Source organism: Lissotriton helveticus, chromosome 12, assembly GCF_964261635.1.
Source record: "Lissotriton helveticus chromosome 12, aLisHel1.1, whole genome shotgun sequence".
NCBI lineage: Eukaryota > Metazoa > Chordata > Amphibia > Caudata > Salamandridae > Lissotriton > Lissotriton helveticus.
In genome coordinates this window covers 2810171-2831236 of record NC_136073.1, presented here as the reverse complement: position 1 = coordinate 2831236, position 21066 = coordinate 2810171, and the positions used below count along the sequence as shown (strand labels likewise).

General features: G+C 46.3%; 1 protein-coding gene across 18 annotated transcripts in view; it reads left to right on the top strand.

Moving 5' to 3' along the window:
* The window catches only part of DAZAP1 (DAZ associated protein 1), a 519254-nt gene that overhangs the window by 378552 nt on the left and 119636 nt on the right, over positions 1 to 21066 (top strand). The window lies entirely within an intron of this gene.

Genomic DNA, 21066 nt, shown 5'->3' with positions numbered 1-21066 from the left:
AGCTATAGCGACGTATGGCTCGGAGATTTAGGGGTACAGCTCACAAGAACATCATATTCAAGTGATAGAAAATACATTTCTAAGAACCTTATTATCTGTACCACAGTCTACCCCTACTTTTTCTATCCACACGGAATTGGGGCTGGGTTATGTATCTGACACACAGAAAATAGCCCCGCTGACATGTTGGCTTAAGATCTGGCTTAACTCGGAGATCTCATTGAACCATATGATCATAAGGGACTGTTTAGCTCTAGATGATGCTGGTAAAATTCCGTGGCTGGCATACATTGATACTACATTTAAAACGGCCTGGGCTTTTTCTGGCCCCTGAAACTATAAGGAAAGAAGATGTAGTTTCAATTAAAACCGCCATGGTAAACGTTCTTGCATCTGAAAGGGAGGAACTAGAGCTGAGAAAAACTATGGTAAGAGTGAACTTTGGCTTAGTGAGCTCACCTGGTATTGAGCCTTATTTGAAGTTAGTAACTCGCCCTTTCCATCGGTACCTGCTAACAAGATTTCGATTTAATATAATTCACCTCACTTTGGGAGATTTCCCTAAATGGGGAACACCAGATAATGCCGCCCTTGTAAGTGTGACAATTTTTCCTTACAAGATACCCTACATTTTGTTATGTTTTGCGAATTTTACGCAGACATCCGAAAAAGTATTTGTTACCGGTGTTAACGGAAGCGGGGTTTGTGCAGGTCAGGGCGGCACTTCTTTATTTACAACTGTTGAGTAGTGCGTGGATCACGTTTCATGCCGCAAATTTCCTTGTAGCCGCAGAGCGGATTAACAAATTGAAGAAAAGAGTAGGTCATACGGGGGCCGTAGCCAGTTTATGAATATAAGTGTGGATTATTTATTTAAGGAGCTATAAGAAAATTTTATTGTATATAGTGTATGGAATTTTTTAAGTGTAATAACCGTACAGAGATGGATTTATAATGAAATTTTAATGCTTTTTGAATGTGTGAAATTTTTTATGTAAGGTTTGCTGGATTTACAGATATGTGTAATAATTGTACCTGTGTATTTTTATGATTTTAAGTTATCGAATAAAAGTACTTGACTGACAATTTCTTCCTTTAAAGTATCGTCTGTACATTTGTGTTCGGCCTGCCATATCAATTCTATTTTTTTTATAAAGTTAACGCAACTGTTCACACTTTTCTGAGAAATTCTTAATGTATTTAGCCATATACTCTAATAATACTAGAAAGCATTTGAGTTTATCTTTACTCTTAGGATAAGGGGCATCTCTCACAGCACTCAAAAAGTTGTGTTTAGGTCTGAAACCATTTTCGGCAATATAGTGTTCCAAGTAATCCACAGATTTCACTCTGATCTGACACTTGGATTGCTGCACAGTCAACCCAGCATCCATAAATCTCTTTAAGACACTTCTGAGGGTTTGGTCATGGAATTCTACAGTCGGCCCATAAATCAAAATATCATCCTGGAAACACACTGTGTTACTTAGGCCCTTCAGGATTTGGTGTATTATTTTCTGGAAATCTACTTTATGGTAGGCCATGAAGAGGTTGATAACACTAAAGTATTTAGCATGTCCCATGGTACTAAGCATTTTGTTTGTGTGGAAGTGGGTACCGTTCAACCCAGATAGTTTCGTTGAGAACACGCATATCTACACATAGATGAATACCTTCTCCATTGGCCTTGGAAGCAATCACAATGGGTGCCAACCACTCAGACGAGTCAATTGGTTGGATAATTCCCATACTACACAATTTGTTTCATTCCTTTTCTAAAGGTTCTTTCATTAAATGAGGTACAGGGCGCAACTTATGTACAATGGTCTAGCACCATTTTTTAGCTTAATCTTATGTTGGAAATCATGAAGCAAACCTAGTTTGTCAGAAAACAATTTGGCGAACTCCTCACATATTCTTGCGCCAGATTTGACATCATCCATTAATAGTACTGGTTATTGGATCAATAATTATACCCAATTCTTTCTGATGTTGTCATCCCAATAAATTCGACCCAGTTTCCACAATGTAAACTTTTTCCACTGTGTTTCTTCCTTTAAATTCGATGTGCATTTCCTTCATAGCGATGAGAGGAATAGGTTCTTTAGCATAGCCTGAAGGAGAAATGTCTGGTTTTTCTAACATAGCAATTACATCAGTATTCATTCCAAAAAAACCTGAATGGCTCAACAAAGTAAAAGGCGAACAAGAATCTGCATACATTGTAATAGCCCTTTTATTGAGCAACACATCACATTTGGGTAAACTAAGTTTATATTTCCCACAGTGTTTTTTACTTGGAATACATATTTCCTTTCAGTAGGTGTGACACTAACGTCTTTAATGAGTCCACCCTCTTTACCAGCACTTTCTCTGTGTGGATCTCCCTCTCTACAAACCATGGCAAAATGTGCCCTTCTATTGCATTTCTTACATGTTAGGTTTTAGCTGGACATTGTAAATTATTAGCTAAATGATTGCAGCTGCCACACCTGAAACATCGGAGTTTCCTTTCATTCTGTTGTGATTTGCATTGTGTAACTTCCTTACTCTTCTATTTACAAATTTCATCCTCATCCACACACATGTACATTTGCAACCAGATCCGTAGGAGATTTAATCTCTTTGATACACTTAGCAGTGGGCTCCACAGATTGAGCTATAGCAACTGCCTCTCTTTGAGATTTGGATTCTTAGCTAACAATTTTTCTTGTATGCGTATGTTATTTGTACACCAAACAAGCTGGTCCCTAATTAGGGAATCTGTGAGGTTACCAACATCGCACAGTTTACACAAACCCCTTAAAGCTGCAATGTAATTAGACTCTTGTTTCCCATGTATTCTCTAAAAGAACATGTGACGTTCTAACACCACATTTATCTTATCTCCAAAATGAATTTCTAACTTGAGCATGGTGTTAACATCTATATACAATGCCTCCAGTTCACCTTCTCCTTCATTCTCGGGCTCGGGCAATGTTTCATAAGTTTTCCGGCAATATACCCCGAAATTATGTAGTAGGATATGCTGTTTAGGCAAAGCAGAGAACCGTTCACCCCAATGGCAATTAGGTAAGATTTAAGCAGTTTAACCCAGTCTTTCCAATATATCATAGGTTCTCCAATCTCATTTAGGAACTATGGGGGATGACTCATGCTTGCTGCAACCATCATTGTGTACAGATGCTATAGATGTCTCTAATTAGAAAATCTCAAAATGAACAATTAAAATACAGTTAAGAAGAGTTCATTTTAGATTGTAAGGTTCTTATTTCTGATGAACTGGGATACTTGTGTGAGTACAGTAGAATAGAAAAAAGTTCCTTTCATAAGTACCTTCCTTTTGTCTAAAACTACTACTATAATGGTACAAAAAGGGTAATGAAATGTTCTCTTCCAGGGGATACTCATCAATAGTCATAAGCACTGAATAGTCCCGCCCACGTGCGGGACCCCGGAGCAATAGCCAATGATATGTGTATATATATATATATATATATATATATATATATATATATATATATATATATATATATATTCCAAACCAAAGTTTTCCAGCGCGATTACGGCTTGCCACAGCATGCGCCAGGAATACAATGCACGGACCAGATTTTGCGGTGCTCAGATATCATTTATTCGCTTGTCGGCTTCATAACGTTTCGGCACACAGGTGCCTTGCTCATATATATATATATATATATAGATATAGATATAGATATAGATATATAGATATATATATATATACATATGCAGCCTGAAACACACCATACTAGGCTCAAAAACTGCCATTATTGCATGTAAAAGTTTTACATTTGTCAAATAAAGACATATAAATCACATTATATGATAATGGACAGAAGAAGACTGCCCTGGGTTTCTTTGAAACACACAACCTTTATTTTCAAAGGTAAAAAACAGGCAGGATCCTAGAGGCAGATTTAGCCTAGATAGGCTGCATAGTAACAACCGAAAAATTCGCGCCTTGTCTTTAAGACCTCCATGAGCCTTCAGGCTCCTATCATGCACCACAGGTGACAGTTAGGTCAGTTCTTTTTTCCGGCTCCTTCTGTGAGGATCCGGGAGCATTGAGCTTGCCAGTTTGTGATATTTTATCACTTTTTTCTGGTACATCTCTAATTTTTTCGTCTTCACTCGACGTCTTTAGTCATTGTTTGACTAAATCAACAACTTTTTCCTGGTTTTTGCCTATTTTTCCAGTCATAATGCCGGCCTTATTTGTTAAATGTCCGGCCTGTGGTAAAAAAAATGGCCAAAACAGACCCTCATTTGGCCTGTATTGCTTGTTTACCATCTTCTTACAAGCCAGAACTATGCTACCATTGCAGCAAGTTTTCTAACAATCCTCAGGGAGAGGGTGAAGATCCATCTGCAGTCCCTTCATGAGAAAGGAGAAACAGTGAGTGGAAGAGAAGAATTTCGCTCCAGAAAGGCGTCTTCTCATCCTAAAGAGCGCAAGGACAAAGGTGAGAAGAGAAAACATCAGTCTCCTTCTCGTTGGAGGGACAGATCTTCCTCCAAGGATACCTCCGTGTTCCAAATCGGCGTCAAAATCACCGTCGAGGCGTCCGTCCATGTCGAAGCACCCCTCGCCGTCGAAGATGTCACCGTTGAAGCAAGGTGAGAAGAGACAGGATGAGGTCTCCATCTGCACGTAGGCGGTCAAGGTCTGGCTCGCCTACGACGGCAAGAGGTCGGGACTCGACGTCGTCTCGTTGACGCCGAGAGGCTCTGAGCTGACGTCAAGACCACCGTCGATAGGTGCCATGACGTCGACGTCGAACCGCCCATCGCAAGTTTCGACGCCGAAGAGAGCCAGCCATTCGACGTCGAGACACACGACGCCGAGGAGACCATCGCCGTCGAGGCACAAGACATAGACGCCTAGGAGATCATCGCCGCCGAGGAGGTAGCCGTCGGCGTCTCCTGCAGCGAAGAGGCCTAGAGCGGTGTCTAAGGACCGGTCTAACATCCCTACTGTGTCTTTGGGGAGTTCCTCTTCCTCCCCTGGGCTTCAGATCGTGCAGGTCTCTCCAGAGCCCTCGAGAGCACCGTCTCCAATTCAACCGACGACTAATATCTCGCCAAGATGGCTGGGAGATATTAAAGCGTGGAAGATAAGGAAAATTAATCTTCCAAGGTCTTCTTCCAGGTCAAGGTCACCTATAATTAACCTGCCAAGAGCTGCGTCAAGATCAAGATCACCTTTAAGGCAGTTGATGCACTCTCCAAGGAGACATGAGCGTACTCCTCCGAGGAAATCTCCATCAGTAAGAAGGCGATCCTCACCCTCTCCGAGGAGTAGAACATCACGCCACCGTTCTTAAGGAGGCGCAGTCATAGGTCCTCGACAAGGTCTACGGATTCGAAGAGGTATTATTCTCCAACGCTGTCCTCATCTCCTCCGAGTAGGATATCACCAAATGATGACGTGATAACCTTTAATGAGGTTCTCTGCCATGGGACAGCAAAACTTCACATCGAAATGCCGGTCTCTACCACCAAGACATCGGTAATATTCGAAACCCTGCACCAAAAGTCAACTTCTAGGACTCTACTCCCTTTGGTACCAGGTCTGCTGGAGCCTGCTCTACACAAGTTCCTAACTCCTGTAGCGTTGGGAGCGGTTCCATCTCGGATCTCAAAGAAATATAAAGCTCCTGACAATAATCCTTTCTTTCTGAGGGTGGAAGCACCACCTGATTCTGTGATTGTGTCAGCGGCACGTAAAAATCAAACAGGAGCGGCGTCATCTTCTGTGCCGCCGGATAAAGACAATAAGGCTATGGACTCTGTAGGGAAGAGAATGTGTACCACCTCTGCTTCCTACATGAGGGTCGCCAGTGCTTCGGCCCTGCTGGGTCGTTATGACGGCGCACTATGGGACTCAATGTCCCGTTTCGGAGAAAAGCTCCCTAAGGAAGATAAGCAAGACTTCCTTGAGACCCTGCACGAAGGTGGGCTGGTGGCTAACCAAGTGATCAGTGCAGCCGCTGATGCTTCTGATCTATCTGCGCATGGTTATTCACATGGACTTTGCGCCAGGCGCTCAGCTTGGTTGAGGCTCACGGACTTAAACCTGAAGCATAACACCGGATACTTAATCTTCCTTTTAACGGATCATCACTCTTCGGGTCTCATGCTGATGATGAGATGTCACAAATGAAAACATAGCTGGATACAGTGAAAGCTGTTGATCTTGAAAAAAGGAAAGATTTTAAGCGAAAGTACCGTCCTTACGACCGGAGACAGAACCAGCAGAGGGTTCAAACCCCTCAATGGTCATCACAGCAAAATCAGGGAAGATCTCAGTTCTCCCAGCGTCGCCCTGGTAGAGGAAAAGGTGGCATTTCCAGACAGTCCACACCTGGTAACAAGCTGCAGCAACAAAAACAGTGAGCCTTTGCTTCCCCTGGCCCCGTTACCCACTCCGGTGGGGGGGGAAGTGTTCGTTTTTGCCTGGAAGAGTGGACAAAGATCACACTAGACAAATGGGTTCTGAATATTGTAAGGAATGGGTATACCATCATATTCAAGCCCACCCCCCCCACCTTCCATTCCTCCTCAAAAGACTGTCACCCATCGTATACATCTTTTGAGGGAAGAGGTGTCTGCTTTACTCCTAAAGAATGCCATCAAGGAGGTCCCAAGGTACCAACGTCGACAAAGGATTTACTCCCGATACTTTAAGGTGTTAAAGAAAGGTCCAAACAAGGAGTTCAGGCCCATACTAGATCTCAGATCTCAACAAATTCATTCAGCGAGAAAAGTTCAGAATGCTGGCGTTACATCAAATAATACCACTTCTGCATCAAGGGGACTGGATGTACTTCATAGATCTTCCAGATGCTTACTTTCACATTCCCATCTCCCCAAAGCATCGGAAATTTCTGAGGTTTTGCATCCAATCAAGCCATTTCCAATTCACAGTTCTGCCCTTCGGTGTAAGTCAGCTCCTCGCACCTTCTCAAAGTGCATGGCAGTAGTAGCGGCTTTCCTGAGGAAGAAACACATTTTCGTCTACCCTTATCTAGACGACTGGCTCCTAAAGAGTGCATCTTCGGCTCTGCTACAGCAACATCTCGCGTTCTGCATCCACCAGCTGCGGAGACCCGGTCTGCACGTAAACTTTAAAAAAAGTCCATCCTCAATCCAACACAGACGATACACTATCTGGGTGCACTTCTAGATTCGGACGACGCAAAAGCGTATCCTTCGGAGGACGGACTATCCTCCATTCTCCTCAAGTGTCAGACTCTCCTGAAGACTCCTCGGCCCACAGCCAGGCAGATCTCCTCCCTTCTAGGGTCTATGGCCTCATGCATTTTCCTCGTTCCAAACGCCAGGCTGCACATGAGACCTCTGCAGCAGTCTCTGGAGGATCAGTGGTCCCAGTTTTCCAATCGTTGGGGAGGACAAACTGTCACTACCCCTGTCAGTTCAGATCTCCATCCAATGGTGGATGCGTCGGAGTCATCTGGTAGTGGGAGTTCCTTTCCAGGAGGACATGCCAAGACAATCGCTGGTGACGGATGCGTCCCTTCAGGGATGGGGCGCTCATCTGGGGTCACTTCAGATTCAAGGAGTGTGGTCAGAAAAAGAGCGACTGTATCACATTAACATGCTGGAGCTCAGAGCTGTACACCTAGCTCTCAAAGCTTTCTTTCCCGCAATCAAAACGCCCTCTCTGCTGGTTCAGACGGACAACACAACAACGATGTACTATCTGAACAAGCAGGGCGGAACGAGATCCAGACCTCTGTAGCTGGAAGCGCAAGCAATCTGGAAGTGGCTTCTGGCTCGAGGCATGATAATATCGGCGGTTCATCTGCTCAACGTCCAAGCAGACGACCTAAGCAGACACTTCGCAGAAGCACACGACTGGGTCTTAAAAGAAGAAGTGGTACGAGACCTCTTCCAGGCCTGGGGGACACCAGAAATCAATCTCTTTGCGGACGCCGAAAACGTAAAATGCCGCGTCTTTGCATCCAGGTACCCACAACAGGGGTCCAAGGGGAATGCTCTGTGGATAGACTGGTCAGAGGCATTACTCTACGCTTTTCCACCGATTCCACTCATTCCCTTGGTGATCAAGAAACTGTACAAGTCCAAGACAGACATGATCCTGGTGGCTCCAGATTGGCCTCGCCAATGGTGGTACCCGGACCTTCTTCACCTGTCCAAAGTACCACACAGGAGGTTGCCTTGCCATCCGGATCTGCTGGCCAGAGCGAACGGCAGGGTGTTCCACCCCAACCTGCCATCCCTGAAACTAACAGTTTGGCTCCTGAGTACGTCCAATACGGACATTTAGGCCTCTCGCAGGACTGTATGCACATTTTAAGAGGCGAGGAGAGCTTCTACGAGAAAGTCGTATGCTTTCAAGTGGAAGCGTTTTTTCATGTGGTGTACTGCTGAAGGTCATGACACTATTCGAGGTCAAGAACAGGTACTGTTACCATACTTACTTTCTTTGGCCAAAGCAGGTTTACATTATTCCTCCATAAAAGTACACCTGGCAGCAATAACATCATATCGAAAGTGGCCCAATCAGGCTTCTTTCTTTCAAATGCCAGTTGTGAAGGATTTCCTAGAGGGTCTCAAGAAGGTCTATCCTCCTGTGAGGGCCCCCTCCCCTCCCTGGGAGCTTAACGTGGTTTTGTCCAAATTGATGGGTCCTCCATTCGAACTTATTCATAAGGCGTCCCTTCAACATCTGTCGTGGAAGGCGTCCTTCCTAGTGGCTATCACTTCTGCGCGCAGGGTGAGCGAGATACAGGCTTTTTGTTCTACAGAACCTTGTCTCGTTTTCCATGCGAATAGAGTGGTGCTTCGTACTCACCCGAGACTCCTTCCTAAGGTAGTCTCGGATTTTCACATTAACCAGTCAGTCACACTGCCTACCTTCTTTGCTAACCCGAACACTCCAACTGAAAAAGCTCTACACTCGTTGGATTTAAAAAGAGTTCTGAAATTTTATCTTGATAAAACCAAGAGTGTTCGGAAGTCTGATCATTTGTTTGTGAACTACAGTCCTCTGAATACAGGCTTGCTTGCATCTAAGAGGTCCATTTCTAGATGGATTGTGTCATGTATTATGTTATCTTATCAGTTGGCACGGAAGCAGCTCCCGGGCAAGCCAAGAGCGCATTCCACTAGAGGAAAAGCTGCTACGATAGCAATGCTTAAAAATGTTCCAATTCATGAAATTTGTAAGGCAGCTACGTGGCGTTCGGTTCATACCTTTGCACGCCATTACTGCCTTGACTCTGATACTCAGGCGGATGCTCAGGTTGGTCAAGCATCCCTGAGGAATTTGTTTGGGTAATAATTATTGGCATACTGTTTAGAGAGACTGGTATTCGCCCGCAGGGTATGGGATGGGCTTGCTATTCTATTCAGTGCTTATGACTATTGATGAGTATCCCCTGGAAGAGAAGGATAAGTTACTTACCTGTAATCCTAGTTCTTTTCCAGGGGTATACTCATCAAAGTCATAAGCAACCCACCCTCCTCCCCAGACGAATACCAGGACTGTCTATTTACATGTTACCCATGCTGTTATCACACTGTTATACACCGTTCAAAAGAACTGACCTAACTGTCACCTGTGGTGCATGATGGGAGCCTGAAGGCTCATGGAGGTCTTAAAGGCACGGCGTCAATCATGGCAGTTTTTGAGCCTAGTATGGTGTTTTTCAGGCTGCATATGTAAATGCATATTAGCTATATATATATATATATATATATATATATATATATATATATATATATATATATATGGGTATTTATGTATATTTATGTGTATATATATATATATATATATATATATATATATATATGTAGATATATGCATATTATTGGCTATTGCTCCGGGGTCCCGCACGTGGGCGGGACTATTCAGTGCTTATGACTTTGAGTATACTCCTGGAAGAGAATTAGGATTACAGGTAAGTAACTTATCCTTCTTCAAAATGTCCTAGGCACCCTCAATCATGAACTTGGTTTTAATTTAAAGGCTTAAGAGATAAGAGGCTCTGATACCACGCCAGCATGGGTGCTTGAAGTTTCTGCCTTCTGATACAGCTCTCAATACACAGTTTAAATAAGTCCTGCCATATACATCCGCTTTAAGATGAAATGTTACGCAGCGGAAGAGGAAAACTCACCACACGTTTAGTGCTTAGAACTGTGTGTAAACCCTACCATGCATGTGCAAGAAAAAGAACTGTACTCCTAGAGAAGTTGTGTTTATATTGCGTGAGCTAGTGGCTCTGGAGCGAAGAAAGGCTCACCTCATTGAATCGCTTTGAACACCAATGGGTGTGTAACGCTCCGTCGCAAAATGCGCATAAACTGTAGAGTTACCTCCGTTATTGATTCATAACGCTCCCGTGTGATTAGGGATTCCGTCCCACGCATGTGCTTGGGTGTAGAAAACGCTTACGTCACTGTTTAGCCTTGAGCACCTCCGAGTGTGTATTTGAGTAGCTCAGTCACACCTATGCACACCAAATTGTAGTGGACCTAGACGTTTCAGTCAGCACACTAGGGCAAGATAGATTCTGTCAGCACACCTGCGCAGGAAAGAAATTCGATCACTTGAAAGGATTACACCAGATATCCATCAGTGGAAGGATGTACTCAGAATTGTTACACCACTGTTCTGTACCTCACGGATGTGATCTTACGTGCAGGCTTTACATGTACTTTGATAGGCCTGGTTGTTTACTTTGCCAAAACGATTGTGCCGACTAGCTGAAACATCCACATCGGCACATCAACGATTTCACTATAGGAATCCTCAAATACAACACAGATGGATTCCCTGGTCGAACGCCTCCACGTCTATCTTGGAGAAGTACTCTAAACTGTAGATGAAGAGAGCACACACAGGGTAGATGGCGAAGCTGCCCCCTACGCAGTAATTTGTCGCCAGTGTTGGGAAGTTAGAGAATACACAGCAAATATGTAGAATCTTCTTTATTGGCCACCAACTCTCCGACTCCTCTTCACAATGACAAGTACAAACATTCCAAGGCAGTCTCCCTAGGGAGAATCCAACTGGGGAATTACATTTGTGATGGGAGAGGGGCATAGCAACAGAAAACAAGAAGGAAGTAGGAAAAGGTTACAACAATATGGAATAAGAAATTCCTCAGTTTAGTCCACCGGGGAGGAGGGAGGGTCACTTAAGACTGTGATGGAAATACCCCAACGAGAGAAAAGGAGTTAAAGGTAAGAAAAAATTCATTCTGTCGTAGTGGATTTCCATTTATAGTCATAAGCATTGAATAGAGTAGCAAGCGCATCCCCAGGTGATGCGGTGGAGTTAGGCAGAGGATAATGCGGATAAGTCAAGCAAAGAGATTTCTGAGGGAAGCCTGCCCTACTTGAGCATCTGCTCTAGCATCAGAATATAGGCAATAGGGGTTGGGGAATGTACGTACTGATATCCAGGTAGCTGCTTTACAGATTTCTGGAATGGAAATATTACGCATTAAAGCAGCTGTAGCTGCCTTCCCCCCCTATTGGAGTGTGCCTTAGGTTTAGCTGGAAGACACTTACTAGCTTTTTGGTAGCATCATAAAATGCAAGATCCTATCCATCGCAAAATGGATTGTTTGGAAGTAGCTAGCCCTGAACGGACCAGACCATAGTTGATAAATAATTGGTCTGATTAGAAGATAGCCTTTGTTTTGTGCAAATAAAATTTCAGAACTGTTCCTACATCCAGGGAATGAATGGCTCTTTCCGCTGGAGTAGTGGGATTCTGGAAGATGTAGGCAGAGATTGTCTGGTTGACCTGGAAGTCTGATACCACTTTAGGGAGGAACTTTCGGTGAGTTCTCATGACCACTTTACTCGAATAGATCACAGTATATGGTTCATGAGAACATTGACAAAGGCGAGGAGGCTGAAATGTGTTTGCTTTTGTTGCAAAAGACAAATAATAAATTTTGAATCCAGCCCGATAGTGCGTAAAATTCCTTTCTGGAAACTGTTGATATATGCACAAGACCGTCCTCACGAGGTGCTGCACCCACTACGTAGCGGCTTCGTCGGAGTAGCTAAACGGGAAGTATTGAGATGCATCTTTACTTGCATCGTGGCAAGCAGTCTTACTATTCTACAGATGTTTTAAGTGCCTCTCAGAGGGACAGACATCAGTTAGTATTTTTCAGGCATTATACCTCACTGCAACAAAATGATATTCATATTAAAATATTGTCAAATCCTCAGTTTCAGCAATTATCTCACTTACACGTTACATTAGCCTTATTTATACAGTGAAATCTAAGGTGTTGGCATCAAGTATTTAAGTAGAATTTTTTTCTTTGACTTTGAGTGCTGCTGCACTTAAGAATAACAAATAAATCTTTGGTACTGAGAATTATGTTCAAAACCTTTTTTTCTGTTTGCTTTACGCACATACATATACTTTATCATGCATTTACAGCTAAATATATATTACAACTGAAAGAGACCATTAGATTCCTTACCTTCTAATTACCCCCAGGCGTCAGACTGGATCCAGAGAATATTTTCCACCCGCAGTGCCCCCTGCGAGTCGATAGTTGGCGTCGGTCGACTCTGCGTTTGTCGTTGGAGTCGTGATGACGGGGTATCTGTTTAGACGCTGCCCTCACACGCTGACGTCAGATCTTTCTTTTTCCGCACCAGCGCAGATCCAGAGAGAGAGGTATCCTTAATCACTTCACTTTTTGACTAACTTTTTTGTGACTTTTGTTGACAGCTTTTTTGAGTCTTCTCGACTCCTGGTGCATGCACCAATGTCCAGTCGCCATCGGCCCGGCCCCAAGGCTTGCGACACCTGTCGCAAGCTGATTTCGGTTATGGACCTACACCGCTTATGGTCAATACAGACCAGACGAAACACGTGTTGGCTGCGTTAAAACGTTTTGGATTTAATGAGAAGAATTTTTCAATGAAGAAAATAAATTGAAAATTCAGACTTATTGAAAGACTGTCATTTATGGACATTAAGTGCTCGGTTGAAATTTGTATGGTTAGAAATCATTTGTGATTATTTGTGAGGTCGAGGTAACCTACTTCCTTTAACCTGAGCACAGACTGTACACATTTGGACTTTACTTTACCTTTACATGCAGTGTGCTCGTATATGACTGTTACCTTTTCTCTGTTGTTGATACACCGCTTATCCCTGTGGTGGCTGGAGGGCTACCACGATCCCAAGTTGTGCCCCGACTGCCGGACCATGAATCCGAAGTCTTTGCCGGAGCGGTCCCGAAAGGTTCTCGAGGCCCGGCAGTCCGCTCTACACCGTTCGAGATCCCGGTCATGTGGGAGGTCAAGGGACAGGTCGCGGAGTCACCATCATTCGTCCTCGAAGTCTTCGCACTACTCAGGTAAGTCGAAGCACAAGAAGACGAAGAAGCACTGTTGCTCTTAGCGTTCTCCCCGTCTGTCGGCCGACGCGGAATGCAGACTGTGCTCGTCCTGAGGCTCCGCTTGCGGAGCCTGAAGGGTCGACTAAGAGTTGCCCTCCTTTTTCAGGAACCGGAGCGACCCCTGCCCAGTTTTGGAGATTCTGTGGAGTGAAATATGCCATCTTTGGGCAGTCCGACTCCGCTAGCGCGTCTTCAGGCCCTGCGTTCTCGGTTGGGGGCCCTCGGTCTTTTGCAGCTCCGGCCACGCATGGTCCCCTGGGATCCAGGCCTGGATCCGGATCGGCAGTGGTCGACCTAGTTACACCTCTCCCGTCGCCAAATCCATCAGCACCGCATCCGCTACAGACACCAGTTGTGTCCCCAGCCGCCGTCAACCCCGGCCTCCACACTGACCTGCACATGCAGCCGGACCGACGTCGAAAAACGCTGGAACCGCTACCAAGGGTTACTTTTGTACCTCTGTTCAATCCTGGCGTTCCCTATAGGCCAAATGGGCAGCCAGAGGAGGGTGAGGAGGACTGGGAGGGGTCAGTGGACCCTGTAACAGACCAGTTGTAAGAACCGGACTGGAGAGACGAGTTGGGGGATGCCAGTGGTCTGGATACCTCCCCCAGACCATGCCATGCTGTCTCCTCCTACCATGGCTACGGCGGAGGATGATTCTTACGCAGTGGTGTTGCGTAGGGCGGCCGAGGCCCTCAACCTCGAGCTACCTACGGTGGCACTCAGGACGAATCTCCTGACAGAGGTGCTTCAACAGTCAGCTGCCTCTTCGGAGCCCCTGCTGCCATTCAAGGAAGCCCTTACCGACATCCTTTTGGGCACCTGGTCCAGGCCCGACACAGGGGCTCCTGTGGATCAGATGATTGCCTGGCTCCAGGCGACCCCTCTTTCCTCTCCCAACACTCCACCCCTGAGAGCTTGGTGGACCAAGCCTCTACATCAAAAGGCGCATTCCCTAACTCACCACCTGATAGGGAATCCAAAAAGCTGGGCCATCTTGGGAAGATGTTTTCTTCCACCAGCTTGGTACTGCAGTCGATAGACACTGCATGTATTTTGGGCCGTTACACTCACTCTGTGTGGGATACGGTAGTGCATGTGCTGCCACAGTGCCCGGAGGAGGCCCGAACCGCGCTCTCACATGCAGGTGCCGAGGGGAGAGACGCAGCAAAGTTTGCCATCATATGTGGACTGGACACCACCGACTCAATAGGCAGTACGATTTCAACGTTGGTAGCCCCTTCGACGCTACACTTGGTGAGGTTGACTGGCTTTTCCGGGGATGTCCAAGCTACCTTGTTGAACATGCCCTGTGATGGCCATCGCCTGTTAGGCGACAAAGCTGACAACGCGCTAGAGTGCTTCAAGGACTCCCGGGCTATGCCCAGGTACTTGGGGCCCCTCCACCACCTGCCGAGTGCAGTCAGCTTTTCATCCCTTTCATGTCTACAGAAGGGATGCCCCGCCACGTTCCACCCAGAGCCACAGGCCTGGGCAAGCTGCCCAGCCCCTGCACTTCTGGGGATGTCGGACCCCTGTCGTGGGTCTGGGGGCCTACGAGAGGGCCAGTCCACCAACGCCCCCTCTGCAGCAGCCTCCAAACCCTCCTAGTTGGACCTTCCAGGGCCACCAATCGTCAGTGGGCATCCAGATTTGCCATCAACCCCCCCCAACTGGCGCATTATCACGTCGAACAGGTAGGTTTTGCAGATAGTCCGAAGGTGCTACTCCCTCCCCTTCGAGACTACCCCTCCATCCATGCCACCTCCGCACCATCGCATATTGGAGGATCATCTGGCCCTCCTCCAACAGGAAGTTATGGCTTTCTTGGCCAAGGAGGCCATCTGCAAGTTTCTGCCCCAGAAGTAGGTTGTGGTTGCTATTCCCCCGACTTTCAGGTGCCCAAGAAGGACAAAGGCTTGCGTCCTGTCTTGGATCTCTGGAACGTCATCCGCTTCCTCCAGAAGGAGAAGTTCAAAATGTTGACACTAGCTCGGGTCCTGTCCACCCTCGACCCTGGAGACTGAATGGTAACGTTGGACTTGCAGGACGCTTACTTTCACATCCCCGTTCTGCCTCGCTCACCAGCCTTACCTGCATTTCACGGTACGCCACAAGCACTTTCAGTTTACCGTTCTCCCCTTTGGCCTTAGCAGCGCCCCTTGGTGTTCATGAAAGTGATGGCCGTGGTTGCATCTCATCTGCGCAGATCAGGGGTTCCAGTCTTCCCCTATCTCGACTACTGGCTGTTGAAGGCAGGCTTGCCTCAGGCAGTCGACTCCAGACTACAGCGGACCTCCTGCACTTGTCAAAGTCACACCTGATTCCCTCTCAGAAACTCCTTTTCATCGGAGCGGTTCTGGACATGATGCAGTTTCGGGCTTATGATCCCCAGCAGCGAGTCTGGGATATTCTTGCTATGATTCCAATCTTTCAGCCTCTATCCTGGGTTTCGGTCTGATGACACACGCATGAATGACAGTAGCGCGAATGATTGCAGCGTGACCTGGAATATTTTAAAAAGCTTCTCTTGGGATTGAGTGAATAATTTCACGGATGCACTTTCTTCCATTTTAATATTAGAAATTGTATTACTCACTGTTCTGCTTTGTTCACGCTAACTTTTGCTGCACTCTGTCGCCCCTGCAACCCCGGTCCACTGCAAGCGCTAGGCTTGTTTGTTGTGGAGGGTGCAGGGCGGTACCTTCTTCCGGGTTCCTTCCCGGTGCTGGCACTGATTGGGCGAGTGTGTGGAGGCGAAGCTGAATGCTAACCCGTCCTCTTCAAAAACCAGATGCCCCCGAATACGCGCAGCGGATGCGCGCAGCGTCTGCGCCGTCCACGCACCGAAGACACGCCAAAGACCAGCCCGTCTGTGCCCGTCCGGGCCAGGACGGGGCACGGGGTGGAGGGTCATGCTCCGGTGGCTCAAAACAGGCTGGTAATGTCCTCCGGTCAGTTAAAAGCACTGCGCCCCACTATTAATGACTATTGCACTACACTTGAGGTACATCCTATAGGAAATGCTAGTTGTCCCAACTGTAATCTCGCACTCACTAATTTTCATCCGTACTCTGATCTCAGGAATAGATATAGGAATCGGAATCGGCACCCAAATGCCAAGGCGCAAGACTTCCTGTTTTACAGTACCAACTGCCGCTCATTACCTAAACACAAGCTAGATATTTTTAACTTGTTACTAGAAGACCAACCCAGCGCACTCTTTCTGACCGAAACCTGGCTACATGATAGTGCAGGTCCCGACGTAGCCACTGCTCTCCCCTCCAACTATGCGATTGTTAGGAAAGATAGAGCGGACCAAACTGAAGGTGGGATTGCAATAATTTTTAACAAAGAGCTGAAATGTAGCCTCGACCCTGTAGACAGCCCAGACTGTGAAGCCGCCTTTTTTTAAAAAATATCCATGAATCCAAATTTTACCCTATCAGGCTTATTGATGTATCGGCCCCCCGATAACTCCACCCAATGGGCTTCCAAATTAGCTAACTACATCACACCTTTCTATGTAGCCTCAAAAAAAAATTCATTAATTGGAGACCTAAACTTGCATCTAGAGGATCCAGCTAACTCCACATGTACCAATTTGCTTGAAGACCTGACAGCTTTAAACATTAGTCTACTAAATTCCGGACCCACACATAAGGCGGGACACCTGCTCGATCCTATACTTACTAATCTCACCGAATTGACATGGCACGATACCACCCCCATATGTTGGTCAGACCACTATTTAATAAAATTCAGCCTTAAACTACCAACCCTTACTTCTGTGCAGCCTGTTTTTCCAGCCACATCAAGGAAAAACTGGAGAACACTCGACATTGTACAATTTAACAAGGTACTCTGCGAAAATCCCCCTAAAAACGGACAAAACATGGAAGGCATAGCAAAAGCAACACAACAGTGGCTCAGCGACGCTGCTGACTCCTGCCTACCCACCCCTCTCGCAAAGGGAAATAGCCACCTCACCCCAGCCCAATGACTCCTTGAAAACTGAGAAAATAAAATGCAAAGCATTAGAGAGACAGTGGCGGAAAGGCTATGCACCTGACAATAAGGTGAGATATCAAAACGCCAGAAACAAATACCATACAGCTTGCACGAAAGCCCGGGCCCTGTATGTATCCAACACCATTATGGAAGCAGCAAACAGACCTAAAACTCTGTTCAACACGGTTAAGGAACTAGCTGGTGCGCAAACCACAGCCACTGCCCATCCGCTAAATGAACGACAATGTCAGGATCTTGCTGAATTATTCACAGACAAAATTGATAAACTAATTATTGATATCAATAGCAATAAAAATGATTCTACCCCGCTGGCGGATACGGATTATGTCCCCATTGTTAAGAATACCCTAGAATACTGGCCTCCCATTACGATAGACATTATGAAGGCCATTCTCAAGACGATAAAATCCGGCTCCCCTCGTGACCCTATTCCCATTAATGTACTAAAACAATTGGATGCCCCCTCTCTTGAAATCATTGTCAACATGTTAAATTCCTCTTTTGAACTTTCTACAGTTCCCGCACTTTGGAAACATGCCATGATAAGCCCACTACTGAAGAAGCCCACAGCAACCCTGAAATATTGTCAAACTATAGACCAATATCCCTCCTCCCTGTCTTTTCGAAATTACTGGAAAGACATGTCCACTCGGTCTTAACCCATTTCACTGAAGAAAATTCTCTCCTCCACCCGTCTCAATCAGGATTTCCAGCCGGTTTCTCCACAGAAACTGCTCTGCTGGGAGTCACCGAAAACATCCGGAAACTCCTTGACGACGGTCAAACGGTTGCCCTCATTCTCTTAGACTTGAGCGCGGCCTTTGACACCATATCGCACGGAAGGCTAATAACCACGCTAAGTAAAAATGGAATCTGTGGTGCGGCACTTGAGTGGATCAGGTCTTTTCTGAATCAACGGACGTTCCAAATTACATCTTCAGCATGTTCCGGATTGTTCAGTGCTCCACACGGAGTGCCCCAGGGCTCTATTTTGAGCCCACTGTTCTTTAATCTATATCTTAGACCTCTGGCCGACCTGGCGGACAGATCAGACTCACCCTCATGACCTACGCCGATGACTCACAGATCATCTTCTCTCTGTCAGAATCCAGTCCATCATTCCCGTCTCCCCTCAAACAAGGTCTCCACAACATTTTCAGCTGGATGACTAGTAACCAGCTGAAACTTAACGGAGAAAAAACAGAGATTCTCCTTCTGGGGAAACAGGACCTGTGGAACTCCTCCCACTGGCCTTCCCAGATGGGAAACCTCCCAGTACCAGCCACCCAGGTACGCAATCTGGGGGTCATTGTGGATAGCTCCCTCTCCGTGAAACAACAGGCCAGCAAAGTCGTCGGCCTATGTTTTACCATCATAAAGTGGCTGAGGAAAATCCTCTGGATGCTGCCCACCTCCACTCAAAAAACTGTAGTCAATGCCCTGATTACATCTCGGCTTGACTACGGTAACATCCTGTACCTGGGCTCAAATAAAGCTGTAGTACGGCGGCTACAGCTTGTCCAGAACGCAGCTGCCAGGCTGCTGTGTAGAATTCCTAAAACCACCAGGGTCTTGAATTACTTGCGTGACCTGCATTGGCACAGGGTAGAAAACCGGATTAGATTTAAAGCCCTGAGTTATATGTTCAGAATAAAAGCGGGCACTGCACCAAAATATCTTCTAGCACTAGCCCATCCTTACACTCCCAAACGCAACCTACGGTCACAAGCAGCAGCCAACTTTTGTGTGCCTAGGTTTAAACTCTCAAGAATGGGAGGCAGATCCTTTTCACACCTAGGACCAACCCTCTGGAACGCACTCCCTCCCTATATTCGTAAGGAGGAAATTTACGCTAGGTTCAGAAAGAACATCAAAACCTGGTTGTTCGAGCAATAACAAGAACGACCCTGCGAACCCTTGCCACTCTTCTGTGCTGTGTCTCGGCGCCGGGAAACCCTTTTTGGGTAGCTGTTGCGCCGTACAAGTTTAAAAAATAAATAAATAAATGACCCTGAGGTTTCTGGGCCTCAGACCTCCTGCATCCTGGTAGTAGATCATGCCAAGTGCCATATAAGGGCTCTGCAGTGAAACCTGAAGTTCCAGTGGGCGCAGCGTATGGGGAATCTGTCTGGTTGCGTTCAGATTTCGGAGGGCACTGCACGGCAATTGCAGTGGTGGCTAACAAACAAGTATTGGCTCAACAGCAGTTCCCTCTTGTTTCCCCAACCAGAATTTACAGTAGTGACGGATGCATCACTTCTGGGGTGGGGCAGCCACATGGGAGAAGCGGAGATCAAAGGCCTCTGGTCTCCGGCGGAGTCCAGGCTCCACATCAACCTTCTAGAGCTTCTTGCAATACGTCTTGCACTAAAAGTAATCCTTCCCTCTGTCCGGGGAAGACTAGTGCAGGTGTTCACAGACAACACTGCCGCCATGCGGTGCTGCAACAAACAGGGCGGGGTGGAGTTGTGGACCCTGTGTCAAGTGGCTCTTCGCCTTTGGACGTGGCTGGAACATCAGGGCATATCCCTGGTGGTTCAACAGGTTCTCTGAACACCAGGGCGGACGACCTCAGCCGCAGTTACATGATGGAACAAGTTACTTACCTTCGGTAACGATATATCTGTTAGAGACATAGATTGGTTATAGATTCCTTACTGCCCCACCCATCCTCCCTGTTCTGCGAACTGACTTGTAGGGCCAGGGAATCTCTTTTCGGGCCCTAGTTTTATGCACCAGTGGTCCGTGTCTTGCATGGCTCTGCGCTTCTGACGTGGAATGTTGTGTAAAGATCTAATGCCAGCGGTCGAGGGTGGCATCTAAGTAGATACCGTTACGTCATTCCGGCAACGACGACGCCACCTATCGACGCGCAGAGGTACTGCTGACGAAAAAAATCATCCAGATCCAGTCTGACCCCTGGGGGGTAATTCTAATGTAAGGAATCTATAACTAATCTGTCTCTTACAGATATATTGTTACCCAAGGTAAGTAACTTGTTCTTTAAGCCTTCTTACTCCTTGCAAAACTATATGTTCGAGGCTGTAGATCGTATACTTATCCATAGATCGCCATCTGGTGTTGGGCTCTGATATTTGCACTTTGTTTTTGTCTTGGAAGAAGTATTTTTAGTCACGAGGTAGGTGACTCCTCCTTAGGACGATGGTGCGCATGGGCATCGACTCCATCCCTAGATTGTTTTTTTCCGCCCTCTGGCTCGGATGTGATTTGCTGCGCTCCAGGTCTGTGTTGTTTTCGAACCCCCTTCGTCACCCAATCCCTCACCACTCGATGGTATTGTCTCGATCGTGTTTCCTTTTGACGCGTATTTTCAGGAAATATAAAATCCTCTATCTTCGATGCGGGCCGTTGGGCCTGTCCGTGCCGACCACACCAGTAGTCAATGGAAACGACTAATTTGAAAAAGTGCCCCGGGTGTGGTGCTAAGTTCCCACACATGGACTTACACAAGTTTTGTAACCTCTGCCTCTCCTCGGAGTACGAAGAAAGAACTGCAAGGCCTGTTTATCTTTCAGATCGTAGAAAACCATCCATGACCGTCGGGCTCGACGTCACGAAA